The following is a 25,204-nucleotide window of genomic DNA, read 5'->3' as shown; positions in this document are numbered from 1 at the left end:
GTTTCTTTGGGGCTATCAAAGTGGTATGAGGGTGCTTAAAATGTATGGCATGTTTTTTTAAAAAGGAACATTTCGTACAAAAATGCAAATGTACAATCTACATATTTTGACAGATCCAATGTACGTTTGACGTCCTGCTGGTACAGCCTAACTTCCATCTGTGAAGGGAAATGAATTTCTGTAGTTTATAGCATATATGTAACTCCACATAACTGTACAGGCAACTCCCATTTGTACAGGGCTTGCATTTGGATGCACTGCACATGTCGGTGGGGTGCATGTAAGCCTGCCCCATTCTGCCCTGTTCTGCCCCCTTCCGAGGCTGAAAACGCTGCACACATCAGTGGTTGTGTGTGTGCAGAATGCCTGCAAACAGGGAGTTACATGTACCATAGTTTACTAGCTGTAAAGGCCTATACATTTGATGGGCAGTGAGGAAGGAGGAGTCCACCTTGTTACCAGAATCCTACTCTCTCCTTGCATCCTACCTTATACTTCCACTCATCAGAATACATTTCTGCATATCTGGGGAGCTCCTCTTTATAGGAAAAAAAAATCACTATCTTGACTGTGGGTGGCCTCATTTTGCTGCCAGCTGATTGGCATGAAGCCACAAAGTGTGGCACTAGAAGGGGCGATTGCAAAGAGACCCCTCCTATTAACTTCTGCCTCCAGTCACATTTTGAACAAAGGCTAGATTAATTGCCATTTTGCAAATTATATGTTCTGTGTTTGGGAATCCTAAATATGGCAAAACGACAAAGAAAGCAGACAAAACAATGGGCCGGTCCGCAAAAATGGTTTGATGAAACGACTTAGTAAAGTTCTGTTTAGCAGAGCCTGTTGTTGTCTCTCTTCAGTGTCACAATGTGCCAGGAATCAAATTAAAAGTCAGGAAAATAAAATAAGAGAGACGTTATCAAAGAGGGGGGAAATAAAACTTACAAAGGCTTTTCAAAAAAATGTAGGCATTAAATCCCCAAGAGCTCTTTGTACTTCAGCTCCAATAGATGACTAGAAAGTCTCTTCCAGGAAAGATTTCTCTCGCTTTTCTTCAGAAAATAGGCCACCTGAGTGTTTGGCTTCTTGCTTACCTCGCTGGCATGTGAACTTATACGTATTTAATCAGAATTTTCTTTTGCTCAAAAAGAAATTTCTTTGAGGCAAATCCTTCTAAGGCTGAGCTTTGTTGTCCTGTGAAGCGTGCTTATTTCTCTCTGATTTTCAAGAATCGCTATATAAGAAACTCCAGAGTCTTCAATAAAAGTATGAATTTTTTCCACATTTTCTTGGCACACATCTTTAAACTGGTGCAGGTGCCTGCAAGGGATCATTAGTTTAACTGAAATGAAGAGGTGTTTCTAATTCGGATCCATTCAGAAGGAGAAGAAAGAGGTAGGAAGGATGAAGCTGAGCTGTATATTTAAAAGAAAGCTTATGTTAATGTGTACAGGGTATCTTCCAGGCTGAGGTTGTACAGTAAAGGGTCTGTGTTCCTCTGGAGAATTGAGACATGGTGGAGACTGCTGTAGCTTTAAGATATATGGTTTATTCACCTACTTACACCTTCGGTCTGCATGGAGGAAGTCCAGGTCTTACAGCATGGACATTTCAAGAAGGTCTTGTCCCCCACAACAGTGCAGCCCTGGAGTCCAAGGCATCTCTCCCAGCCAGCCTTCAGCCAGCCTGCCCAAGATGGATCCCAGTCTTTCTTCTCCCTTCTTCTTCCCGGAACACCCTGCTAAAAACACTCTTTTCCTGTCACCTCACACCCAGTTACCCTGGCAACCTTCCAAATCCCCAGTTTCTGTTCATACCTTGGGGCCAGGGGAAAGACAGTTCTCTTGCATTGCCAATGGCTCTGTATTGTTCCTTAATGTCTGCAGCTTGGCCAGGTTTTTTTGCATTGGCGGGTTCAGAAATTCCTCTGCAGCTTGTACTTCTTAATTCATATCCCAAATAAACAAAATCCTACAATTTATTAATTTCTAGGGTTTGGGCGGGGTCTCCCCCAAATCTGTAACAGTATAAAAGGGGTCTTCTTCTTTTTTAAACTGATGGTCCCAGGCCCCGTCTTCCTGGACAATCTTAGGTGGGGCTCTAGATTACTGTGTTCCACTTTTTCAGAGATTCCCTGTTGTCAGATGAAGCTGACATGGAATACAAATTTGCACCATTGTTGCAGCTGGATAGCTCAGTTGGTTAGAGTGTTGTGCCAATAACGCCATGGTTGCAGGTTCGATTCAGCTACATATTCCTGCACTGCAGGGCATTAGACTAGATGATACTCTGGGTCCCTTCCAACTCTATGATTCTACGGAGAATCATAATTCTCAAGGCATTAAAAAAGCCAAACACATTGAAGCAGACACAAACATTGCCACACAATGTCCTCCAAATGATGAAAAATATGTGTTGATTAGTAGCATGTATGAATGCAGACATTTCTGTGGCTCCTTTGGGAGCCACCTCAGACACTACCCCGATTGTCTGAAACAGGATTTCAGGACTTGGGAGACAGTATTGGGTAAGGTCTGCCTCTGAAGCTTCTGCCTGTAGTTCTAATAGTCAATAGAACTGGAAGGGACACCAAGGGTCTTCTAGTCTGGAACAGAGCAGTATAGAAACTTTTCTTCTGGAGGGAGGAAGAGGGTGAGAATTCAAATGCCGATATGCTGACAAGGATCCCCACATTGCATGAAATGTTTATTTGGTCCTGACAGGTTTTCTGTGCTGTGCTTTCTTTCAATAGTCCAAATGGTCAGGTGTTTATACAGTCTGAGCCAGAAAGATGGAACAGGCAGGCTGTTCCTCACGCTATTTTCTCTTTTTAGAGGCAAATGTGTTTTGCCTTTCTGTAAGCAAACTTAGATATATGTAAACGTGCATAAATCACAACTGCAGATTTGTACAAAATGGGCACTGGTGGTAGGTGTAACGCATGCATACGCTGTTTTTTCTCTGAGATCTGCCCATGCTTTCAATAGTTTTGCGTACTAAGGAGGCTTCCAGACTGTTGCTATTTTCAAATAATTCTCTGAAAAGTCTTGGGATAAAAGTTCACTTTCCAACAAGTTGATGCTTGTCTTGCCTTGTTGTGATGCATGAGTTCCTTGTCAAGATCAGAACAGGAATGGATTTGTCAACATTTTGACCAGGAATGGATTTAGTAAACTGGCTAAAGATAACCTGGCCTGGTGTCTGCGATTTTCATAGCATGGTGCTCTTACTAATATGTCCCTAAACAATACAATTGAAAGGAGTGCTTTCCAGTGGCCTGACCTGGGGCTTGCGATTCTAATACTGTAACACACCACTCCAGCCTCAAAGTTGTGTGAGATTCCAAGTGGTTCCAGGTGCTTCCATTTGGGAATGAGGCACAGCAGAGATTGTGGTGTCTTTATGATATATGGTTTATTTACACATATATACAACCTGAGCATGTGATGGAGGGGGTTCACAGCATTAACACCCGCAAAGGGGTATTATTTCTCTCGTAGCCCAGCCTTGGATTCAAACACAAATCAACAATTGCTCTGCCTTTTCAGCCTGCAGCTTTTCTTCCAGCTTCTGGCTAACGTAACTCCTAACTATCAGCTCTGGCTTTATTCCTCCTCAATATCTGCAAGCTGAAGGACCTATTTGCTGTCACCTTCCCTTTCCCTCCTTATACTTCACTAGGAGGGTAGTCTGGCTGTTTCTGGAAATTTGAAGGCCTTATTCTTGCAGGGTCCAGGGATTAAGTGACTGACATCCAGTTTAACAGCGCAAGTCTTGATTAAATTCTAACACTTACTGGATCCAGGAATTCAGAGGAGTCTGGCACCCACACAATACTATACTACTACTAATTATAAAAGTGGTGGTGGTGGTGCTGCTGCTGCTGTTGCATTGATGACGAGGCACTTAAAAAGTTTATTAACTGGTCCACCAATACTCCCAGTACAGCGGTACCTTGGTTCTCAAACTTAATCCATTCTGGAAGTCCATTCCAAAACCAAGGTGCGCTTTCCCATAGAAAGTAATGCAAAATGAATCGATCTGTTCCAGACTTTTAAAAACAACCCCTAAAACAGCAATTTAATGTGAATTTTACCATCTAATAAGACTATTGATCCATAAAATGAAATAAATAATCAATGTACTGTACCATAAAATAAATAAGATCGTATTGTAGATGATAAAAATTAAAATTAAAAAAAAAAATCTTACCTGTACTGATGATAGTCATTGTTTGGATGGGGGCTTTTATCCCTTTCCACACAATCAATCAGTAGCTGAACTGGGTTCCACACAGTCACAAAAACAAATTAACCAGAAAAGCCTCAAAACAAAAAAGCAAAATAAATAGCAAAAACAAAAGTGCCAAACTTAATATGTTCTGGAAATCTGTTTGACTTCCGAAATGTTCAAAAGCCAAGGTGCAGCTTCTGATTGGTGCAGACGCCCCCAAAACAATAGCTGACGGCCACATCAGATGTTTGGCTTCCAAAAAACGTTCGAAAACCAGAACACTTACTTCCAGGTTTTCAGCGTTTGGGAACCAAGGAGTACCAAGGCATTTGAGAACTAAGGTACCACTGCAGTTTTAAAGTGAGCCACTTGGAGGTGATGAATCACAGAACCATAGGGCTTATCTAGTCCAATACCCTGCAATGCAGGAATCTCAGCTAGATCAATCATACATGACAGATGGCCATCCAGCCCCTGCTTTAAAACCTTCAAGGAAGGAGAATTCCCCACCTCTCATGGGAGCCTGCTCAACCCCCAAACAGCTCTTGCTTCAGAGTTAAGAAGTGCTGATTTAGAATAGTTTATTGATCTCATCCTTCAACAGACGTGCTTCTGAGATAGCTAAAAAAAATCCCCAAAGCTAAAACAGTGAGAATCAGAAAGCACAGCAGCTAACAGATCACACTTAAGTTTACTTTCAGAGTAAATTATTCATTTGTACAGGAGCATCTCAGATCATAATATTCCATCTAAAGCTCAAAGACAAATTAGTTTCTCAGAGGTCACAAACTGGTAAAGAATAATTGTGAGATTTATTGTCAGCAGTGGTCTTTAAAAGCAAGCCTGCAAGAAGGTGGACATTACTGAAGGCGTAAATAACAGCATCTTAATAAATGGTTTTCATCCTTGCTGTCTGACAGTTTGGGTGTCTGCTTTCTAAGGAGACCCTTTGGAAAATAGGCTGAAACAGATTACACCCATTTTAAATTTTAAAATAATGGGTGATAGCCAACTAAGCGCTACTCAGAGAAGACTTACTGAAATAAACTGGTTTATCTTACTTAAGTCCATTGATTCAATGGGTCTACTCTGAGTATGGCTAACACTGGATATGGCTCAATGAACTTTCAAACTGACCATTTTTTCTTGCTTGGGTCATGAAGTTTGAATGGCTGGAGTTAAGTTTCCAGAAGAAGAATCTATGGAATGACTAACTCCAGCTGCATAGCATGTCACTTTCACTTTCCTAACTGCAGAAAGGCTGCATTGTTGTTTTTAAAGTGAAGTTTTCGCACTAGGGCTCTTTAATCCATTTTAATCCTAAATTTCCAGTATATGCTTGAATCACTCCTGCTAAATACTGGCAGTATTTAGTATTCTCATGCCACATTTCCACATGCTCCTTTTCAATATGCCCTCCACACCTGCTCACACAACCACACTTTATAGGTGATTGGTGCAATTTGCCATCTAGCATGGGGGTGAGGTGCTGCTGCCTGAGAAACATAAGCCCAAGGTCCCCTTGGACACACCGAAGCAACTTTGCAGTTATTTGGATCCCAGCCCATGCTCTGGGGCACAGCCACATAGGTAAGACATATGCAGCCACATACAAATACTGTATTTACTGGCACTGTGGGTTAAACCACAGAGCCTAGGACTAGCCAATCAGAAGGTTGGCAGTTCGAATCCCCGTGACGGGGTGAGCTCCCTTTGCTTAGTCTCTGCTCCTGCCAACCTAGCAGTTCGAAAGAACGTCAAAGTGCAAGTAGATAAATAGGTACCGCTCTGGCGGGAAGGTAAACGGCGTTTCCATGCGCTGCTCTGGTTCGCCAGAAGCGGCTTAGTCATGCTGGCCACATGACCCGGAAGCTGTACGCTGGCTCCCTCGGCCAGTAAAGCAAGATAAGCGCCGCAACCCCAGAGACGGCCACAACTGGACCTAATGGTCAGGGGTCCCTTTTCCTTTACCTTTAATGCTCACCTCTTTTTGGCCAAATTATGTTGCAAAAATTAAGGTGTGCATTAGATTTGATGGCACATTTACATTCGCCAGCAATTACTTTTTTTTGGTTTCAAGGTTCGGAAAACTGAGGTGTGTATTGGACTCAAGTAAATACGGTATTTATGGTTAGGCTGACTGGAAGAGAGATTGTTCTTTTCTTTTAAAGGTAAAGGGACCCCTGACAATTAAGTCCAGTCGCAAACAACTCTGGGGTTGTGGCACTCATCTCACTTTACAGACCAAGGGAGCCGGCGTTTGGCTGCTTCCACAGACAGTTTTTTCGGGTCATGTGGCCAGCATGACTAAGCCGCTTCTCGCGAAACCAGAGCAGCGCACGGAAACACTGTTTACCTTCCCGCCGGAGCGGTACCTATTTATCTACTTGCACTGTGTGCTTTTGAACTGCTAGATTGGCAGGAGCTGGGACCAAACAACAGAAGCTCACCCTGTCGCAGGGATTCGAACCGCCAAATTTTTCTTTTCTTTTAGAAAATATTAAATACAAAGCTGTAACATACAGATAATGGCTACATAAAACTGAAATTTAGATATAACCAAAAATACAAATATTTAACATACACTGGGCACTCCATCATGGCAAGTTTAACCCTACTCACTCAACCAATTTGCACCAATGAGGCCTAGATTTGAAAGTTCCTTCTGTGTATGGGTGGCAGCAACAGAAGTGATTCAGTTTAATATTACTAGCTTAAGTACCTTGGCATTCAATTTTGGGAAGCCTCCTGCTCTATACCCCTTTCCCCTGTCAGGAGCTTGTCCTACACTCGAGTAGGTCCCTGGTAGAGACACATGCCCGACTGGCATGTTCTCTCCCTCCTGGTCTTTCGTTTGGGAGCTTCAAAAGCTTTCTTCTGCTCAAACATCACAGCGACCGATGCCAACAGACAGTGGCACACTTAGGGATCCACAGAGTGTTCGCAGTTTGCGTAACAGACCTCAGCAACTCAGCATTTTGGCTAATCTACTTTATTTACATATAAACACACACAGAGCACTGCAACATGGCTCCCTCTCTCTCTAGCATCAGACAGCAAAGAGAAAAAGAACAAAGGACAATAGTCCCACTTCACGGAACACAGTAACACAAACATCCTGTCTCCGTCACTTCCCACTCTGTGGAGTCAAAACATACACCGTCATGTGATAGACAAAAATCCCATGACTGCAATCATGGAGCAGGAATTCTAACATCCCCATCTCTCAGCTGCCTTGTTCAAAGATGGCAAGCCAGCGGACAGACAAGAGAGGCCTTACTGCCTCCCATCCTGGAGTTTTCCTTCACTCAGCCAACTTTGCCTGGTTGAATCCTCTTAGCATCTGCCCATGATTAAAGAAAGATAACGTTGGGCCAGATTGCTAGCTCACCAGCCTTTTAGTTTTAATTTCTGTTATTGATATTGACTTCGGGTCTTGCCTGACTTTTACTTTCATTTGAAAGTAAGGAGCCTGTTTCCATGGTGACAAATGCTGGGCACTGTGATAAAGCAAATTGCTGATGAAATAAATAATAATTATGGGCCTCGGTTTGAAAAGTATTATTTTTCCTTTCATTCAAAACTATCAGTGGGCAAGATTCTCCATGCAGGCTTTATTCCTTCCTGGTTTGGGTCCAGGGAAATAAAGTGGAAGGGCTATTTACCCTTGTTTCCACCTCTACTGGGCGCTAATAGATGTTGTTGTATGTGAAGCAGAATCTTCATTTTCTGGGCACCCTTGAAAAAGTCACAATCTCCACACGTGGGGAAATCCAGAACAGGAAGCCATGTGGAGACGGTACAACACAGTCTGCAGAAGGGAAGATATGAGAAAACGAGATTCGGTTCTATTTATCTTGCAGATGTTTAAAAGTGATCTATTATTTTGCCATTTTTCAGCTCAAGTAACACATGGTAGTGGTCCCATGTGGCACAAGGGTCAGAGGCAAAGGCTTACATTCATGCACTCCACTCTGTCTTTCATCCAGGCAAGGAAGAGGCGTTATCCAGCAAGGCAAGAACACTCGAGGGAGTGAAGCAGGACAAGTGAGAGGTGTGGTCTGGCAAGAGGGGGTGTGGCCTGTGGAGAGTCCTGAGGGAAAGACAGACATGGAGTTAAACTTGCAGTCAGGTGCCCAATCCTGTCACAGAGCGAACCAGCCACAGCAAATTACATCATTCAAAGTTGGAGTTCACAATTAGCAAAAACACAATCTTCACAGACTTGGCTGAGCATCAAGCCTAATGAGCACAGCAACTCATCCCTGGTAGGTCTTATGAAATCAGTTGCCAAGACTGAAAGACCCTACTTCCCCACAACCATCTAAATGTCCTTCTCTCCAGGGTTTTTTCCAAGCAATCGGAGACTACGCCTGCCTGCAGCCTGTCACTGCTCCACCCATTTCAGCCCTCTCCTGGTTCTGGGAGACAGGTAGGTGGCAGAGATACCCACGACACTGCACCAGCCAAACTCATCTTTGCGTCTTGGCCTCCCTCCTTCCACCCGCCTGCTTCAGCTTCTGCCTCTGATTCTGGACTTTTTTTCTGCCACAGACTCTCCCCTCTCACTTAGCCCTGTTACCTCTTTGCCTTCTGACCCATCCTCTTCCCAGTCTTCATTGAGCTCCAACTCTCATCCTTCCCAGCTACTATGGAATGATGCAAGTTGTAGTCTGGCAACATCTGGAGGGCCACCAAAGATTCTCCATTCCTGCAATAACTCCTGCAGGTGCCATTGCACTCTTTATTCAGAGGTCCTTGGGTAAAGGTCTTAACTCAGTCTGCTTTTCATGGAAAAGGTTCCAGATTATGTCCCCAATATCTCCAGGTTGATGTGGGAGAGACCCCTGTCTGAAATCCTGAAGCTGCCACTGTAGATAATACAATGGTCTAACTCGGTATAAGGAAAGGGCCCCTTGTTGTCTTAAACCTATGCACACAAACAGTTACTCTGGCATAACAACCCATTGGATCCATTTTAGCCTCTGTTTTGTTCTGTTTACACCGCAGGAGTGAAATCAGAGGTGGCCTTGGCTGTGATTTGAGAAGATCAAAGGCTCTTGCTTCTTTTTATCTTCAGATAAATGATCGTGTGAATAATGTTATCACCCCAGGACGGTGCTCACATTTCTATACAGAAAGCACAGTGACCTATTAATGGTCAGCAAGGAAGTGTGGCTGAACCACCCTAGAATTCCTTTGTTGTGTAATGGAATACGTTTGGTCATGGGGAATAATTTTATGCTCGCTGCCAAATTATAACACATGGCTTCAACAAAGAGAGAGAAATCAGTCTGTTTCAAGCCCCTCAAAATATCACTGCCAAGAAAGTTGGGGGTCTCAGGGAATGTCACTTGTCCTTTTTTGTGGTAACTATGGAACCAAAGCACAGCACCACAATGGAGCTTTTGTAGATGGTATCTGCAAAGTGACGATGGGCCGAGTGGGCATGGGAACTGAACAGACGCCACATCCTTCACAATACCCCCTTCATCTCATGGATGAAGAGGCCAGGCAAGGCATTTTAGAGGAACTTGTGCTTCTCTTGCCTGGGCCACACCTGTTTGCAGAGGCAAGGCGAAAATTCATCACGGCTAGCACCTTTCAGGAGACGGGAGAGGGCAGGTATAATGTTGGCATCTCCTGGAAATCATTTAACCAAGAGAGGCCCACTGTTTACCTCCAAACCTCCACCTGCCACTTTCCGCCTCTCATTTGCAATGTGTCCATTTGTCTTGCTTTGTAATCTACAGATCATCTCGCTGACAAGAAACCCTCCTTCCCCCAGCCGCTGAAACTCGAAACCTGGAAAATAACATGGCAGGAAACTGTTAATCTCGGGTTTTAAAATATAAGCTGCAACACACAAAGCTCGCCACTGACTGTCCGCCAAGTTCCTGGTGCTTCAGCCTTTTGGACTGCCAGTGTCTGTCACTACCCTGCCAGTGAATATGCCTCATTCTATTGTCCTGCCAGGCAGGGAGAGAAAAAGGGCAACAGTAACTTCATCCTCTATTCATCAGCAAGAGAGGACAGTTTTTTTTATGTGCCTTTATTATGGATGCTAATTTCCTAGGGGTAGGCAGCTGTAATGTTTGAATAAAAGCCTTTCGAGAGAGGACGGGGAGCAAAAATGGAACCTATAATTTAGCAACCAGGTGTGTTGCTGAACTTTGGGCCTAAGAGTTGTGATGCATTGTTCTGTGTTTATTGAAGGATTGCATGGAATGTGGAAAAACACCGAGTTGGAGAGTTTCTCTGAAAACTACAGTAAATCTTTAGTGGCAGTGCCATTCCATGTGTGTTTACAAAGAAGTAAATTCATCTGTGTTCAATGGGACTTACTTCCAGGTATATATGCCTAGGATTGGAGGCTTACCTGTGTGTCTTCCTAAGGCCTTTAGCTGTGTCAAATTTGACTTCCTGGGAGAGCAATACAAAGGTACTTAGAAGCAAGAAATGAATGCACAATGCATTTAGAACAGCAAATTTCAAGGACTCCATTGGAAGTCAGTGGTCACATCCATACCATGGCTTCTCCTAAAGAATTCTGGAAACTGTAGTTTATCCCTCCCAGAACTACAGCTCCCAGCATCCTTGACAAACTACAGCTACCACAGTTCTTTGAGCTTTAAATGCATGGTGTGGATGTAACCACCATATATTAAATGGTCTGTCTTAAAAGTAGTCAAGTTACATAAAGAGAATAATCTGACTCATATTGAAAGTTTCTTCTTTTTAAGATAACTTCCATACCAGGTTCATTAGCATTGCCGGAGCACTGTTTTTCTGCAATCAACTGGAAGCAAAATTAAATGGGAGTTCTACACTACACAACCCATACCCCCCCCCAAAAAATCCAACAATGCTTGTACCCACAGCCCAAATCCACCTTTGTGCTTAAATTATACCAAAGGCTATGTTTCTCCCAGCTGCTGTCCCTTTAATTACTAGGTTCCACCATGTCTGTTCCAGGCAGCAGTTTCTGCCACTGTAATTAGTTGTTTCTGTCAGCATCACCCTTGAGCCAGTGCCACGGACTGGACTCATCCACTTCAGCCCTGACTGGGCCAGGCGAGCTGGGGTAGCACTTCCAGAGACCACCTTGTACACAGGAACAGGTCAAAGTGCTGTGGACTCACAGCTTAGAGTTGTGAGCACCGGATTCACTCCAACAAGAAGACAGTCGTCGCACAGCAGAGTATAGCAGAGTATAGCAGAGCATAAACGACTCGGAGAGCAGCTCTGTAGAATATCTTCTTTATTCTATCTACAACTATAATACACAACTATATACAGAGCTATATGAGGTCTAAGCAAAATGAATGCTGAACTGCACTGAGTGTCTGCAGCTGCTGTTAGCAGCAACCTTATCTATACACACAATCTCTCTCTAACACTCAGTCTCTCTCTCTCTCCCCCCCCCCCCCCGACACACTGACTGACTCTTTGATGTTAGGCTGGAGCGGAATAAGTAGCTCCTCTCTGGCAAATCACCAGACTCATCAGCAGATCTTGGATATGGGAGGGGTGAAATCTCCTCAGTTTCCTGTTACTTCCATAGCTGCAGCCTTCCTACTTTGGTCCTTGATTAGTCAAATGGTCATCTTCCATTTGAGGATGGGGGCTTTATTCTCTGGTTTCATCATTGCGGGCAAAGAAATTGCTCCTTGCTTTTTATTTAACTCTTTGGCCTGATTCAAGCAGGGACTTTCTTGTGTTCTTTTCATGTGTTTCTTCCTGCTCACTGATCTCAGAATCACAGACTCATTCCTATTGTTCATTCATTTATTAACATCCATCAGATTCCATTTGGGAAGGTACACCATTAACAGGACACTAGTGTGATGTAGTGGTTAAGAGTGGTGGACTCGTAATCCGGTGAACCGGGTTCGATTCCCTGCTCCTCCACATGCAGCTGCTGGGCAACCTTGGGCTAGTCACACTTCTCTGAAGTCTCTCAGCCTCCCTCACCTCACAGAGTGTTTGTTGTGGGGGAGGGAGGGAAAGGAGATTGTTAGCCGCTTTGAGACTCCTTAGGGGAGTGATAAAGTGGGATATCAAATCCAAACTCTTTCTTCTTCTTTTTCTTCTTCTATTCATTTGAATGAGCCTCCCTTGTATTGTGGAAGGTGAAGATCAGACTGTCACTCAAACTAAATCCGATATAAATAGAAGTTCAGAAGATGAAGCATTCCTGGAGAAGTAAATGGTTCAGAAAGAATGACTCGGGGCAGCCTAAGAGTAGTTATAATGCTTTTTATTATTTAAAAATAATGGAATACATATGAGCAATGTGTAAGCCAAAAACAAAAACAATAAGTTACTGTTTAAGCTCACTGAAGAAGGAAGTATGAAGCATGAGAAACTTCAGAAGTAACTGGCATATAAATATCACTTACTGTTACAATGGATGAGTGGAGGAGCCAACATCACAGCTGCAGATGGGATTACAGACAATGCAATCTTTGATGGTGATGTGAAATTTAAAGCACTTTAATTCTAATTGTTAATTATCTCAGGGACCATTTTGTAGCATGCTGGGCCAAGCGGAACAGCATGAATCACTGTCTAGCCTTAATATAAATTATAATGCGGCTCATGCCAATGGTGGAATGACATAGACAATTTTATAAAGGCATATCTCCTGGCATTATTTATTTGGGTGTTTCTGACCTACCAATACTTTTTTAAAAAAAGCTTGGATTGGCTTTCTTTGGTCACACTGTATCCTTTTTTTAAGGATATATGAGCTCTTGTTATTAACTTTTGTATCATGCTTAGTCTTCATTGCTCAGAGTACATGAGCAAATGTATGCAGCAGATCTTGTCTTTGAGAAGAGCATTGTCTTAACGTCGGTTTTTGTATTGAAATTACCTGCCATGTAGTAAACTCAAGCAGCTGAAGAATGTAATTGTAAAGATCCATTTACACAAACATGGCACTTGTGGTAAGTGAATTAGCTCTCGAATATCGAATGCACAAAATATTTTTCCAGTTCATGTCTGGCTTTCATGATGCCTCAAGATGGAAAAAAAGAATCTCATCGCCACACAGCCTGAAAGCATCATTACAGTCAGATTTCCATTCTAATAAACATGTTCATCCAATGACCAGGACAGAACCATTGAGTCATGCATCAGGTGACTCACAAGTGCAAGATGGTGCCAATATAAATTTCTGACTCTCCTAACCAGATCTGAGCGTGGTCTTTGCCCATTCCTAAATGTTCTTATCTGCTTTTCATTTTACCATCAATCCATCTGTTCAACCTTCCCCTATCTCTTTTACTTACTCCCACTTCCAAAGGTTGAATACCTGGCTCTGCACTGTATCTCCTGGTAGTGCTCAAATTATGGTAAGGCCAGTAGGAGGCCAACCACTTACCGTATTTTTTGCTCTATAAGACTCACTTTTTCCCTCCTAAAAAGTAAGAGGAAATGTGTGTGCGTCTTATGGAGCAAATGCAGGCTGCGCAGCTATCCCAGAAGCCAGAACAGCAAAAGGGATTGCTGCTTTCACTGCGCAGCAACCCCTCATGCTGTTCTGGCTTCTGAGATTCAGAATATTTTTTTTCTTGTTTTCCTCCTCCCAAAACTAGGTGCATCTTATAGAGCAAAAAATACGGTATTTTTTGTGGTGCCCACCTTAACTAATGTCATTAGGATGCTATGGGGGTTCATGACCTTTCAGAAATGGGTAGGGGGCTGTCAAGTGGCATTTATGGATTTTTACCCCATAATCTGAGAACTGTCTCCTAGTGCTCAGTTTGCTTTGCCCCTTAAGTCTTTCTCTTGACTAAGATTATTAAGTAGGGTTGCCACCTCCCTCTCTTTTTATTGGTCTTGCTCCCATGTATTTAGCAGCAGCCAGCCTGATGTACAGAAATATAGCAGGTTATTTCCATGCTGGGACAATTGTCACCTGATAAATTTATGCTGGGTGCTGAATCATGTGTGATGCGCTGCGCCCAAAGCACAGATCCATAAAGGAGCATAATTTTCTTAACTACAGTTATTCACTGAACAATTACTCCTTCTGGTAGCAAACTCAAGCTGTGAGTGCTGATAGACATGGATCTAGAACAGGGCCACTGAGAAATAAAAGGGAAGTATCAGCATGCATTGGGGGAACCCCAAGATTTGTGAAAGTAGGGGGGAGATAAGGGGGGCACTCGCCCAAAAAACCATCTGAATGAGGACTAAGCATGCTTAGTAGCCACAGAATGTTGAGTGTCTGTCAAAAAATGAAACAGAAAAATGAAAACAGAAAACAAGAGGTGTGAGATAGGATTGCCTTATTTGAGCCTCTTGTCTAATAGTTTACATTGTCCCATAGAAGGGCATTGCTATGTCCTGCCCCAAATAGACTCGGAGCTCCCAGGAAAGCAGGCTATAGTTGCAGTCCTCTGAGCCAAGAGGCATAGCAGCCAATGTAGAAGAGTCACTTTCATCAAGGTCAGGTTTCCGTAAGCAATGCGAAGGTAAGCTTAGGCAAAGTGAAGTCTTGATCACAAGGCCCAGGCTGTTTTGCAGAGCAGAATAAGGTAGAATTAGGCAGCACTGATCAGGACCTTGGACAGATCACCAGTTCAAGGTTTCTCACCTATAACAATGGGAGCTGTTGCTTCAGCAAGGGTGCAAAGATCTCCTGAGACCAGCCTTGTAGTATGGTTGACTCTGCTTCCACTGTTAAGAGTATTAAAGTTTCTGGTTATAATGCAAGGGCCATAGGGAGAGAGTCTTCTGAAACTGGTGAGCCCGGTTAAGCCACATCTTCTAATCTGGAAGGACCAAGCAGGGGGAATGAAGACCCCTTGCCCAGGTTGTTGGCTTTTTTTAGCAATCATATCTATCTTGGTCGACAGTTAGCTGCTGCAACCACACACATTCCTACAAGTTGCTTTCTTTTCATGGGTAGTTTGTTGCAATGTATACATAACTGGACCATATATTAGCAGGGTTCAGGAAGCTTCGTCAGTTCTCAAGGATAGTGATAGACAGGAGGAGGACCCACCAGTGGATCATAGGCCAGTTTCTGAAGGAAGGAGAAAGAGGCAGAACCATACCAAAAAAAAACAAAGGGGAGGCTTGTCTTAATCTGGTATTAGTACCTTATTATAAGAAGTGGGATGTTTTTTGATATAATACAGTGTTACTTTTAAGCTTGAGGCTTACACCTGCCTCTTCCTTTGTTTTTTTCCAGTCTCTGGTGGTTCCCTGGTGCCCGCTAGTTGCTGAGATTCAGGCTGAAGCAGCTAGATTAAGTGGACCTATTTACTGGTCAAATGTAACAAAGTGCTATGCTATATTCTTAAGCTAGGGTGCATGCTCACACTCACTTAACACCATACAGGTATGCCTTAACCATGAAGCGATCTTGAGTATTCACTCTTGCTTTATATATTGCCAGGAGCTGCTAGGAACCTTTGGCTGTGTTCATGGTTGCCCCTCCCACCCCCACCAATATAGCAGAACAGTGACTTGGAACAACTTTCATCAGGGAAGTCCTTTCAAGTTCGGGACTGGCACCCACCCATCCAAGCTGGTCATTGAGCCCTCCTGGACAGGAAGTTTTGTAAAGGGCTTCCTGTCTGGGCTGGGAGTTTGCCTGAGCAACGAGGTCTTCCTGGCTCCAGTGAGTTTTTCTGTTCTGACTCCATGGCTCAGCTGCTAATTTCTGGCTCACTTCAGGCTGCCATCTGTGGCTCAACCCTGACCCAATTTTTTAAAAACATTGGTAGAGTTAGGCTGCACACACACTATATCTTTAAAGCACATTCGAAGCACATTCTTTCCCTCAAAGAATTCTGGGCACTGTGGTTCACACCCCACAGAGTTGCAATTCGCAGCAATCCTTAACAGACTTCACTATACAGAAATTCTTTGAGGGGGTAAATGGGCTTAGCCTGTGCTTTATATAGTGTGTGTACACAGCCTAGTATTTCTGCAATAGAAGAAATGAATTCTTAGATGCACCTATACTTTGAACATTTTTACATGGCAGGCCACAAGTTATTTAGATTAAAACTGCATATTGAGTTCTATAGCAAGCTAGACCCTGGGTCATTGGGTAGCTCAAAAAACTTTTTTTAAAAAAATCACACCCAAGCCAATGATATTTTTTTAAGATATAAACTGAGCAGATAGTTTTGCAGAGCCCCATGGCTTGAAATATTCCGTAGTCAAAGAGGTGCAATTTTCATTCTTCATTAATGCTTCCCTTGTTACTGCGCAGGGAGAGTTATTCTCACTGCAAAGCAATTCTTATGAGCATCAGAGTCTCTGCCATTCTCCCCTGCTTCCATGGGCAACCTTTAAATTGACAAGGTTCGTTTTCTTGTCCCTGAAGACTTAAGTTTTGAAACAAATCAGCCAGCAGTGGAAGAGATCCAAATGCTTCCTTGTTAATAGAGTCTGAGAAGTCTGCTCCCAGGATAGTAAGCTTGTCTTTAAGATTCATTACAGCTTGACCATGTAACTTGCTGACTGCGCTCACACAGCAATTCGTAAAATGATCAGAACAGTATTCGGTCCCTATGCAAAAGACACCTGAATGGCTTGAACAGGTTTTTGGAGTTTTTTACCTGACCCAAGTTCTAGTGCAGGAAATGAGCAGCACTGCTGGAGCAATTCTTTCTCTCTTCCCCCACGTGGGTTGCACAAGGTTGCAAACTATATGTCAGTCATGTGCTTTCAGTATTGTGACGCCAATTCTCTAGAATTCCCTTTCCTTAGAAGTGAAACAAGCTCCAACATTGTTAGGGATTTCATTGTTGGTTTGGAAGCCTTCCTTTGCTCCCAAGCCTCCTCAAGTTAGTCTAGCTTATCTTTGCCTTTTTAAATTCTTGCTGGTTTTGAAGTTTTTTTAAAAAAAGATATAATAATACTGTTTTATATCTGAACACCACTCATATATTCTGAAAATAAAGCAATCAGTGTGGAACTTTACTTGGAATGGATCTGCCAAAAACTCCTTACAATGTTCCCTCTCACTCCATTTTATAGACCAAATCCTCAGCAGAGGTGTAACTTCATGACATTATCTTGCCAGATCAACTGGGGACTGGGAGAGTTTACAGCAAAGTAACTTTAGCTGCAACTGCTAAGCAGCACTGGATAATGAAGTTGCCTGCTGTAACCAAAAGGGGGGGGTCCCCAGAAGAAAGAAGAGGAGGAAGAGAAAGTCCCACTTAATTAAAGTAGAATCAGTGTGTATGGCTGCAATTTGGAATTGAATCTTTCAAGACCAGTCCCATCCACTTTACTAAGCCTCGTCAGGATTCGGTCTTGAGGAATAGGGACTATTTTCAGGTGACACCATGTGTGCCCAGGAGGGTGACCAAGGGTCTGGAAACCAAGCCTTATGAAGAATGGTTAAGGGAGTTAGGTATGTTTAGCTTGGAGAAGAGAAGACTAAGAAGTGATGTGATATCTTCAAATATCTGAAGGATTGTCCATGGAAGATGGAGCAAGCTTGTTTTCTGCTGCTCCAGAGGGTAGGACCCAAACCATTGGATTCAAATAACAAGAAAGGAGATTCTGGTTAAACATTGGGAATATCTTTCTTACCATGGATTGGGCAACCTCAAAGGGGGTGGACTCTCAATGATTGGATATTTTCTAAGCAGAGGTTGAAGGGCCATCTGTCTGGGATTATTTAGCAGTAATTCCTGCATACCAAGGGGTTGGACTAGTTGGTTTTTGGTGTCACTTCCAAACCCACAATTTTATTATACTGTTATTCTATTATTGTAATTCTACAAGCATACTGAACTTTAATAGAGGGACCTGGGACATACGATCAAACCCAATATTCGGAATGAATTATGGACTGAAAATATAAAATTCATGGCTTGCTTCCTTATATGGGAAAATCTTATGAAAATGTACTATAGATGGTACTTGATCCCTGTAAAACTAGCAAAAATAAATAAATTATATAATAACAAGTGCTGGAGATGTAAGGAACAGATAGGAACATACTACCATATGCAGTGGTCCTGTCTAGAGATACAAAGATTTTGGAATATGATTTATGAAGAGATAAAGAGATTGATAAAAACTACATTTAGCAAGAAACTGGAAGAATTTTTACTAGGAATTGTTTCAGATAATATTCCCAAAAACAAAACCAGGTTATTTATGTATGCGACGTCAGCAGCAAGGTTTATAGTGACAAAACACTGGAAAGATAAAAATACACCCACTAAAGATGAATGGGTAGTCAAATTGTGTGAGTACTTGGAGCTCGCAAAGCTGACAGATGCAATAAGAGATAAACCTTAAAAGATGGTGAAAGAAGAATGGGAATGTTTAAATAATTATCTAGGGGATAAGGGTTCATCAATAAAGACCTGGTTATGTTTAGAATGATACCACATTGGGAAATGTTGCCTGATACCAAGATGAGGGATTCTATGGAATGCAGACAGAGAGAAAAGATAAGAATAATGATCTGTTGTGACCTTGACCGAAGCGTACAATAGACGAGCCTTCTTGTGTTTTGGCTCATCCCCCCCCCTTTCTTTTCTTCCTTCTCCTCCTTCTTTCCTCTTTCTTTTTTCTTTCCCATAATGGCTTATGTTCTATGCCATGTACTTTGATATTTTTTGTAGTTTTTTAGCCTTTTCCATTATTATTATCAAGGATTTTTCTTTTGTAATTTTGGTTGTTTATATTTATCTGCATTTGTTTAAAGCAAAACAAAAAAAAAGAGGGCCTTGACCATTAAAAAGATAAGGCCATTTCCTTTTTTATGTAAAATGGGGACTTGTGGGGACAGCAAACCACTTACAAATCGACTAGAGATGGATTTCGCACCTATAAAGCACCATTCCTATTTATATGCTTGTATAGTTTGTCATAGCAAAGATCTTGCTGTTACAGTACGTTGGCCGCCAGGTGGCAGTCCCCACAGTGCCGTTCCTTAAGTCATCTGAAACACAATAAACGTGTTACCTCGCCAAGAAAAATGTTATTGCATTATCCTTTCCGCAAAGATTAGTTTTTTCTGAGTGCCTGCGGAAGTTTTCGAGGTTCCCGTACCTTTATTTGCTCACCAGAGCTACACTGTGTATTTTCTTTCCTTAATAGTTCCATGTGGTTCCTTGTTTAGCTTATTGCAGATTTTCCTCGTGGTTGTCATGGGACCAGTTCCAAAAACCTTTGAGGGGACGTGCACCTTCTCTTCCCTTTTACATTCATAGAAGGATACAGTCCCCAGGGGGGCGTTGATAAAAAGGTGGCATTTCCGTATCTTGTGAATTTGTTTGTGGCTCCTTTCTAAATGAAAAGAGGGTGAAAGAACTGTAAAGGTGATAGCAGGAATTCTACACATTTTCTTTTTTTGGTCCTGGTATTTGGCAGCAGACAAACCAATGGATGCCATGGATGCCACTCCATAAGTGGTGTGATATGTGTGAAAAACAGAAGGCGAGACTTCACTCTTGTGTCAATGAAGGACCAATGAACATATTGTGGCTGCCATATAGAGATGGCTCTAAACTGCTACACATGGAGCTATGTCACTAGATTAGTGAATCATATGAAAGCAATGTCCAACCATATGAACTTGGTGCCTTGCAACACGCACACCCCCCCATTTAATGTTCTGGAAAAGTTGTGTTACCATAAGGGCATCTTTTTGCAAATCGGTAGCTTTTGTATCATTTTCTTTGCTGGGTCCAGTCTACTGAGTGCACAGAGTTGCATAAAGTATAGTAAGAATGAGGGAGGAAATAAACTGTCACTTCTGTAGCAGGGAGCATCTCTAAGAAAGTAGGAGGAAAGAGGAGGAAGGACCTGAGAGATCACAAAGACTCCCAGGTCCAGCCCTACCATTAGACAGAGTGAAGCAGCCACACCAGGTAGCTGGATGGATGTGTCATGCAAGGGCGGCAAATGGTTAGTTAGTTATTTGGTTTTATTTACTTTATTTATTGCATTTAAAGTCAACTTTTTTCTCTCTCCAAGGAGCTCAAGGTGGCATGCATGGTTCTCCAGTTCCTAATTTAATGATCACAACAACCCTGTGATGTAGGTCAGGTTGAGAGGCAGTGACTGGTTCAAGGTCACCCAATGCACTTTGCAGCCAAGTGGGGATTTGAACCTTGGTCTCCCAGGTCCTAGTCCAAAATGCCATATACTTTATTGTATTTTTACTCCCAAGAAAATGCACATGGGGTTTTCTTGTGGCACTCAGTAAAATGTCATCACCACACATGTGCACCATCACACATCATCTAGTATACTCTCAGTTAAGTGACATGTGATTTTAGGGCGGTTTCTTTACCGCATCGTCTATGGCTCAGGAAACTTCTAATGAAATGGTGAGGCTGCTACTTGGATGAGAATAACATGTGGATGACGCACACAAAATGTATGTCTGGGATACATCAAACCCACTTCAAATTTCTGTGTGTACACAGCCTGACATTGTTTTCACCATTTAATGAGCTCTGTACGCTTTTTCAATGAGTGAAACATGGTTGTGAACACATTTTGCTCAGTCCAAGAACAGTGGATCGTTCAAACTTTGCTTTCCGTGGCACATGGAAAGCAATGTTTTGTGGCTTGCTTTGACTCAGCCTGCTGCTTGTAGGCTCTGTATATAAACTGAAATTCTATTATCAAGCCACGGGGACACTGCTTAGGTTGCAGACATTTTACATAGGTTACAAGATTATTGTAAGCAATCCATCATTATGATGATCCCTGCCTTTCATAGAACTTGTCAATTTGTCCTTGACAGAACATGAAAATGTCCCCTATATATCTTCCGCCTCTACTTGCACATATTGACTACAATCTTGCACTGGTGGGGAGGGAGGAGGAGGAGATATGTAGCACCCAAAAATAGAGGATGTTGATCTGCATAAAATGTACACCTGTGAATTCATATGTATAGGAACAAATTTAGTACATATATACATATACACGTGACATTAGCCACAACCCACATTTGTCCTGCAGTTCCTTGAGAAATACTGCTGTTTGTTGCATTTTTCCTCCAACTAGTTTCCCTCGTATTTGAAAATGTGAGACATGCTCACTTTGTAGTTAAGCTGAGGTGTGGTGTGTACATTTGAGACAGCTGTTGCACATGCGCAGAGGAAAGTGCATACACAGTTTCAGGGGGGTTGCAGGTGCAGGGAAATCAAACAGGTTTGGTGGATGGGGGGGGGTGAAGACATCTCTGCCATCTCTCTGGTGTGTACAGAAACATGCAGAAGTGACTTCAAATGCTGGGTTGAGGTGGACGACCTCACTGCATTTTAAGCCACTAATGTGTATATTTCCTTAGTTTGCTTCCCTGGTGCTAACAGTTGGTGGGCAACTTCTGGTAGTTTTTAATCATTAAACTGGACTTGGACCAGAGAGCCATTCAAACACAGGGTGCCTTCAAAGAGAGGACTAACCTCTCTGAAGTAGGGCATAAGGCCACCCTAAAACAGAGTTGAGTGGCCAGATGGTGTGCAGGATCCCATAAGTGACCTTTAACTGCAGATTGTAAGCCTGTCTGTTTCACTTAGGATGTTCTGTTAAGAGCCATGTATGCTTATACAATAGAAGTTCTAATAATTCTGCACAGAGCTCTGAAATGTATCTTGTTTGATGAATATAAAAGCCTCTCCCTGAAAGCAGACTGTGTTTTCTGACCCTGTTTTCTTATGTTTTCATAACCTTCCTTTGTACCAATCAGTGCTACAAAGATGAAACATGAGGACTTTCTCATGAGAAATTATTTCCTCGCTCATCCTGTGCACGGTGGAAAGTTTGCCAAGTCTTCGGAGACTCCGTGCTCCTGAAGACTCAGTGCTGGCAAACAGACAACATTTGCATTTGTTACTCTTAACAATGTGCAAGCCTTGACACATAATGGAGCAACACCTTGATGTAACTTGAGGACAGGAAGACAAAATCCATAGATGACTGGTCAACATGCAATGCTGCCAACATACAGCAGCAGCAAGTAACAAGGAAGGCACATTAATGTTCCGTCCAAATGTTCTTCAGCCTCTGGGGGCTGTAAAAGCCTCTGTAGTCTTTGCCATCATTTGGCAAGCAACAAAAGAAATGCTTTTTTGTTCAGCGAACCCCTTTCCCCTTTTGCTCATCTGCATATATATTGGCTTTGCCACCTGGTGGTAAGCAAGGCAAACTGCACACTTGTAGACTTCGAACAGTTTGGAATTATTTGTGTGTTATGGTGATCCAAAGAGCTGTCCCAAATACCACAACCAATGTACTTCATGGTAAATCAGGGGCCACCAGCCATTAGGGGCCAGTGGCCACCTTTTGAATGTTGAGAAAGTAGTGCAGGCGCCAGTCACAAAATGGCTGCCATGGGGACAGGGCACAATGCAAAATGGCAGCCATTTCTATATAAGAACAGTAAAAGAGACAGGAACACGAAATGGTATAATTGTTTTAGTCTGTGAGGTACAGAGGTATGTGGCAGAGAGGTATTTCTAAGCACTCTTTGCTATTACTGAATTACTTTTGGCGCTCCAGGTGGGACTGAGAGAGACTCTTGATCTGAAAGGCTGGAGAGATGTTGCCAGTCAGTGAAGAGAATATTGATCTAGAGATAGACCAATATAATGGTCTGGGTCACTCTAAAGTGACTTCCTATGAGTAGAAAAAGATTGGATAATAACACAAATATTTCAGGTTGGTTTTTCATATGATCTTTACTCAGCAAGTCAAAGGTTTTGAACCTGTCGGGAATCTGTGTAAATGAATTAAGCAGTGTATTTTCTGAGCTGTGTGATCCTATATAAATGTGTTTTGATGTGTTACAGTTCTGCTTTTAGTTACCATTATAGCAAAGCATTTCTCCTTCTGCATTTATTATTTGAATTGTTTTGTGATCCTTTCCGTTTGGCTCTTATGTACTTTGTGTAATTGCTTTTCTTATTTTGAAGGAAACATGATTTGTTGTAGCTGCCACTGTTGTCGTTTGCTCTTGACTGCAAGCATGTTTGTGGAAGAGCACAGTATACAAATATTTGTTCGGCTCAAAATTCCTCTTATCATTCTTTCATTCACTCTTCCACCTCCCTACACTATGCCCCAAACAAACAAATAAAGGTTTGGATTTATTTGTCAATGGGGTCTAGGTGTAGTAGAGCATCTAAGAAGTAATTGCCTTACAAAGCACATTGTCAGTATTTGCTTAAAGTTCCCTGGGGTGTTTAAATTCCCATCTGGACAGTGGCTTGTGCCAAAGTCTGTAGGCACCCAAGCTCATCTTAGCGTGCTTGTTGGAAGAAATGCACGTTCCATGACTGAACGCTAGAAGATGATGGGTCCAAGTGTCTGTTCATATGACACATTTGTGATTCCTGTGAATGATTCTGTCTGTCCATAAACACATCCCGGTATGGCGAAAATATAATGTGCCAATCAGAGGATCCAAAACATAGCCCACTCCTGCCAACTGACTCACAATGCAAGATGCGCCCCTCACAACCGGGTCGTGAAACAAATAGCTAAATTGCTTCATTTGAAAGGAGGAATTGAGACAGAAGAGCCTGGAATATCTTTGGCTATGTCCGTCTGTAAACCAGATTTGATTGTTGTCAACGGAGAGCAGACCACTGTCATGGATGTTGCCATCACGGCCGAGCAATCAATGGAGAGTGTGGGGCTGGCTGCAGAAAGGACAGAAATATGGGAGACAATGATCAACAAGGCAATTGAAGACTTTGTAAAAAACTAAACTAAACACGTCCAAATGGCTTGAAGATAGGCCATATACCTTTATATCTGTTACAGCATTGCTTTGCCTTACAAGACTGTCTTTATCAGACCTCTCATTATTGTGGCTAGGGGCAGTCCACCCTGTTTGACCTCCTGAGGCAAAACAGGAAGGTACTGCTCTCACAAGATCTCGCTGCAACCCAGAAGCCACAGCTTCTCTTCACTTGGGGGGGGGGGCAAACCCACAGAGTCAACTCTTGGGTTCTGCCAAGAGTGGCCGCCTCAGTCTGCCTCATTGACAAGGCAACTTAAAAAAGAGTGTTGTTGTGAAAAGTTGCTGCTGGGCACAAGCATAGTTCCATAAAATTGGGCTGTTTCAATATTAGGGAAACCAATGGGATTATGCATTCTACGCACAAGTGTGCAGGCCACCCCTGTAATATGGTTCGCATGTTTGATTTGTCCACACAAGTGAACCGTCAAGGATTGTCACAGAGCCTAACGGTCATTAGTCACACAGTCCAAAGTTGGAGTTGACTCTAGCAAAAACGCGATCTCCACAGACTTGGCTGAGTGTCAGGCCTAATGAGCATAGCATTAGTTCCCTGTGGATCTTACTCCATGAAATCAGCTTCCGACACCTCCTCTTTCCAGTCTTCTCCCTCTAACCACTCATTGTTGTCCCACCACACTCCCCGGGCTTGGAGCCTTCATCCCTTGGGGGTTCCCCAGCTGGTTCCTTCCATCATTCCTCTGTGTCCGACCAGTTCATGACAAGGATGGCAGGACGTCAGCCCATACCTAAATTGGAATATTTATGTAACTGGACACGTTCTTCTTGCTTTATGGAGCGTTTATAGCTTTAAACCTAGTAGGGGGAGGAAATTAACAAGCACACATTCCCATTAAACAGATTTGTAAACATTTCATTGTTGGCTTTTAATCTGATTATTGATTTCATCTGTGTCAGCCATTCTTCTCTGGTGTGGCCATTATACAGTTAAGTTTTTGTTTGCTTTTACCGACACAATTATACTTGTGCTTTTAGCAGAAAATGCCACAATTATTTAACAAAGGTATTTGGCTTGAGGACAAGCGATGTGTTTATTTAAATTGTATCCATTAATAAGGAAGGCCTTTAGAAAAAGCAAAGGAAGAAGATTACACAGCAAGATTAACTGCTAAATAGGTTAATTTTTCTATTGTGTTTTTTCCCCCTTTACAAGCATACACATTTTTCACAATACCGTTTGACTTGAAAGAG

General features: G+C 42.6%; 2 long non-coding RNA genes across 3 annotated transcripts in view; both read left to right on the top strand.

Annotated features, from left to right (window-relative positions):
* Nucleotides 1-25,204, top strand: part of LOC310743993 — a 43,914-nt gene that overhangs the window by 5,390 nt on the left and 13,320 nt on the right. The gene's annotated exons all lie outside the window — the stretch shown is intronic.
* Nucleotides 7,582-10,351, top strand: LOC310744036. Its single transcript, XR_014539368.1, has 2 exons — nucleotides 7,582-8,501; nucleotides 9,987-10,351. It is a non-coding gene; the product is annotated as an uncharacterized lncRNA (long non-coding RNA).

The sequence above is a fragment of the Podarcis filfolensis genome (genome assembly GCF_964270895.1).
Source record: "Podarcis filfolensis genome assembly, chromosome: 10".
Taxonomy (NCBI): Eukaryota; Metazoa; Chordata; class Lepidosauria; order Squamata; family Lacertidae; genus Podarcis; species Podarcis filfolensis.
The sequence above is the reverse complement of the archived record's forward strand: the minus strand, read 5'-3'. Positions and strand labels throughout refer to the sequence as shown.